The 5,119-nt window shown below is 32.8% G+C and overlaps 1 pseudogene across 1 annotated transcript; it reads right to left on the reverse strand.

Annotated features, from left to right (window-relative positions):
• Window positions 1–1,759: 1,759 nt before the first annotated feature.
• Window positions 1,760–3,217, reverse strand: LOC120091658 (acyl-CoA--sterol O-acyltransferase 1 pseudogene; annotated as a pseudogene). The gene has a single exon (XR_016524349.1). The product of XR_016524349.1 is annotated as an acyl-CoA--sterol O-acyltransferase 1 pseudogene (transcript).
• Window positions 3,218–5,119: the final 1,902 nt, after the last annotated feature.

Below are 5,119 nucleotides of genomic sequence, written 5' to 3' on the forward strand. Positions count from 1 at the left end.
TTATCAACCGTAACTTTTAAAAAATTGGTACAAAATTATTCTTTTTAGGAGTATAAATATATTATATATGTACTCTTTTTTTTAGTTTTTTCCCATTGGATTTTTCCTAGTAAGGTTTCAATGAGACATATTTCATATATATCATGGGTATCAAATGGGGAGTATTATAAATATTATAATGTATTAGATAGATACCCAAGCTTAGTATCAAAAGCCAAGTATCCTCCTTTTATTACCACGTGTGTTGCCCATATATCATACAACAACCTATGCTTGGTGTCCAAATGTACCACATCCTATTTGCCAAAATTTCTATAAATAAATGACCATTCGTGGATTTTAAGGGACACACATGCATTGGGCAAAATCTATAAATTTTGGAGAAAGTGGAAAATCTTGAGAAATTTCTTATTTCATATTTTGTTATTTATTTATTTTATATATTATATTATATTTTATTGGTATCCATATTTTCATTGGCTGCTCAATTTTATAACATGTTAGACGCTTTTTCGTTCCTTTTTTTTATTTTTTTTTATTTTGTTGTCTTCATATTGATAGTCAAAGTCAAATGAACAAACATCATTTCATTATTAGTCTAATCTTTCAATTATTTTAAATTAAAAAAAAACTGTTACGCCATTTCAATTTCCCTTCACTAAAAATTTGAGTAACGCCAATGCCAACTCATTATATTCCTCGTGAATCACGATGATACAAATTTATTAAATTTATATTCTTGAATAAATATTAAATTACCAGTTTGTTTCCTAAATATTCAAAGTTATTATATTCAATAGATATATTTTTCCAATTCAATAATCACGTAAGTGAAAATAAAAATTAAAGCTTTGAGAGCATAATTGATATTTTTTTTTTTTACAAAATATATAGAATAGAAGATCGAATGGTTAACTTTGAGAGATTTATAGTATAATTATTATGTCAATTGAGATGCTTATTTAGACGAAAAATTAATATTGTTTATTGTATTAAGACGTATCCTTAAATTTGTAATTTCAAGTTTCAGATATATTTTTAATAATTCATACACTTATCAAATATATTTAAAAATTTTAAATTCATTAGACAAACATTAAGTGCGTCAAAGGCATCTTTTTTAATCCTGAAAAGTCTAATTTACGAGGCATTTAATTAAGATCAAATACCAAATAATTCATTTTTAAAGTTTTACCTATTAAACATGGGTGCATCATTCATTAAGTTTCAAGGTCCAATGAATTATAATATATATATATTTACACAAATTGATCTCCCACTCGTAATTATTGAATCATAAAAAAGGGTTAAAATATCATTTTATTCACTATCATTTGAAGTTTGTTTAATTTTAATTTTGATACTTTTAATGATTCAATTTTAGTCCATGTACTTTTAATAAATATTAAACTTAATCATACTCATAGTTTGTTGTTGTTATTTATTAGCATTTTATTATAAATTTTGTATTTCCTTACTTGAAAATTATCATTATTATTCAATTAATTTTAGTAAAATTTAACCTTGAGAGACTAAATTTAAAATTTATTGAAAGTGCAGATACTAAAATTAGATAATTGAAATTATAAAGACTAGAAAAATTGAATAAACTTCCAAATATAAGATCCAAAATGATATTTTAACCAAATAAGATTTAGACATAAATTTAGAGTGGTTAGAACTAAATTCATAATTCAACCTCTTTTGTAAAAGAGTAATACTTAGGTGCAATTTATGCTACACTATTTCTACGCATCTCTTTCAATCATAATAGAAGAAATATTATTTTCAAAAAAGAAATAATTTGCTACATAATACCTTATTATTAAGGATTAAATCGGATGCACAAAAATAAGAGCAAAGTTAGAATTTACCCAAATATTTTTCTTTAGGGAGTTTTATCTCACTTGAAATGAAATGAAATGTTCAATGGTGTAATAAGTTGGCCCGTCACACTCTTCACAAACGCGCCCAAAGCCGCGTACTCTTCAAACATTCTAACGTCCGATTTAAGCTTCAAAAACTGCGGGAAAAACAGCCAAAAACTCGTCGTCATCACGAAACCGATCGTCAACGCCGCCGATACAACTCCCGGCAGCCGGAATCTCCCGCCGACCGCCGACTTTATCGCCATCTCCGCCGCAAGACAAACTCCATGTAACAGAAAGAAGCAAGTCACTTCCCAAGTTGGCGCCAACCTTCCCATGTAGAAATAGATCAGTTCGTGCATCAGACCGGATACTGCAAATGTCGCCGTCATCGCCATCATCGCCGCCGGTTTCCTCCCGACGATGCCAATGGTGATTTTCCGGCATGGATCATAGACGACGAGGCGGAGGATTCTAGAGGTCATTAAATTCCATCGCCGCCCCCAAAAATCCTGTAACGAATCAGAGAGATAGGGCTCGTCGAAATAAGGCAATAACTCGACTCCGAGCGTTGCCTTCGCTAGGGCGGCGGCGCCACCGAGGAGAATTTCAAGGAGGAGATAAATTACGAAGCAAAAGAAGATCAGAATTGCGTTTGGATGGAAGAGATTTTTGAAATAGATCGCGACGATTGTGAGAATTAGGAGCCCTAATTTTGAAGAGAAGCTGAGGGGGAGAACTGGATTAGAATGGGAGTGATTCGCCGCCGGTTTGTGGTCGGGGATTTCGATTGGGAGGGAGCCGACGGCGAGGAAGTGGCGGAGGGAGGAGGAGGCGGCGGCGGAGCAGAGAGGGCCTTTACCGAAGGCAAAGAGGAGGAGCTTGAAACTGCCAAGCCAACCAATGAAGAAGCCAATGGAGCCTTGAAAATGGATGGATTGGAATTGGAGAGGAATGTAAAGGAAGAGGAAGAAGAAGGGAAGAATTAAGAGGAATTTGAGGAAGCCATTTGGGATTGAGTTTCTAATGGTGAAACAGAAACAGAGAGATGAAGAAACTAAAAACAGAGTTTGAAGGAAGATCCGAATCTCGGCGGCCATTAATGGAGAAAATCAAAGGTATGAATGAGGTTGTGTTATTCTTTCTTTTGTTTTCTATTTAATGACGGATGTTGAAGATTTGAATCGATTCTTTAGGATTGCCAATGTGAAAGCTGATCTCATTTTATATGTGCATTGATTGTAATACAAATTCTAATTATTAATTTTTGTTCTGTTTGAAAAGTCAAAATGGGTTTCGTGGGATGAAGGAATAGCCCTAAATAATATATTACTATGTTGCAAGGTATGTGTACTCATTTTGTGATGTACCTATGATTGCAAGCTAGAAGAGGAAACACCCACAAAAGTATATACCAAATTTTCATGGTTAGATGCCACCCGAGTGAGATAACGAGCAGTAAGGGTATTTTAAAAAATTCAATCACCCGAAAAATCGATCAACTTAACACAATCCATGCGATTTGAGTTGGATTATTAACTCATTTGGGTTAGTTCAAATAAATGAAAAATTTATGGGTTGGGTTGATTCATAGGTTCACCTAATATAACTTAAACCAACCCGAACCAACTCAGATTTATTGTTAACTTTAAAATATTTTTTTATTACTTATAATATAATTATTTATACATATATTGATTTTTATTTTATTTAATTCCAATATTTTTTGAATAATTTATTTTTCAACAACTCTTAAAATAGTTTCTTTGCATTTTAGAAAGAAAATTTTTACTTATAAATTGAAATTAAGTTGTTAATCTTAATTCAATATATGAAAATAATTAAATTAGATTTTTACATGTTTATGTTTTGTTTTTTTTAGAACAAAATTTTAAATAAATGACCGATTAACCCAAACCATCCCCAACCAAAATATTTAATGGTTGGATTGGATTGGGTTCACAAAGGTTATTTAGGTTGAAAAAATTTATAACTTGAAAAATTAGATTGAGTCTAAAAGGTCTTTCAACCCAATCCAACCCAACCCATGAACACCCCTAGCAGCACCATTACACACTATATGACATTTAGATAAAGATATTACCCTCGCTTTAGGACCAAAGCCTCAATCTCGTCCACGAAAAATTGAATATTGGGACCGATAGCCTTGGCCGTGTGTAAATCTGCCAATAAGGGAAAATGAGGAAAGTTGTCCCACCACTCAATGAAAGACTTCAGCCCAAGTTGAATCGTCGACAATTCAAAGATCGGTAATCAACCAAGATCTGTGGATGTAGGCACAATGAACAAAGATCAGAGAACTCGGAGATTCACGAACAACCCAACTAACAGCCCACACCACTTTGATTGCACCAAGATGTGTCCATGTTCATCTTCCAGGAATTCACTAGCGAGGCTCCCCATGCTTATGACTTGGCTGGATCACAACGCTATCAGTAGCTGAATAGATGTCAAAAAATGGCATATTTTTACCATCTATTTTGTTTCTTTTTTATGGTAAAAAAACGCATTTTATATGTTATTTTGACTCTAAGATAACTTAACTTGGGTAAAATGCACAAGCACATGTCTTTAAACTGTATTTTTGTTGTCTTGTATTAATTTTATGGGTTTTTACTAAGAATTTGAACTGTTTTGTAGAAATTTTTCTTGATGTGATTGGATGATGCAGCTGCATAAAAAAAATCTAATTTTTCAAATTCGTTCTCAATCATTTTGGTTGCTATTTTTTTGGTCCAATCTGTTATTCAACGCTTAAAATATTGGATTGAAGGAATCAAATTCCTCAATGGAAGCGCATGAATGCGTGTGCCAATGAAACCGTTTTGGAAGATGTGAAAAACCAGAGAAATTCAAAATACACAGGATATACATATATTATAAACATGCTTTTACAAGGAAGAGGAACATACCCTTGTAGACCTTCCAAGAACATGAGTTGAGAAAATCTCTCTTGAGCTCGAAGCTCCTTCCAAGAACATGATCAATCACCAAGACACCACCACCAGACCTTCCTTACTATTCTCAGGACAAGAAACAAGATGGTGGATCTTTTTCATTTTGGAATATCAAACATAAGAGTACAGAGAGATATTTAGTGTTAATGAGAGACTTTTTCTTCTGTTGTTATGTAACTCTTCCAGAATTAGAGAAGTGATGGATTGAGAGATGATGAATGGAGAGGGAGTTATAACTCCCCTCCATGATGTGGGAGTTAGTCTAATTTTATA

This window comes from Benincasa hispida, chromosome 11, assembly GCF_027475165.1.
Source record: "Benincasa hispida cultivar pf3 chromosome 11, pf3_genome.v1.1, whole genome shotgun sequence".
NCBI classification, from domain to species: Eukaryota; Viridiplantae; Streptophyta; class Magnoliopsida; order Cucurbitales; family Cucurbitaceae; genus Benincasa; species Benincasa hispida.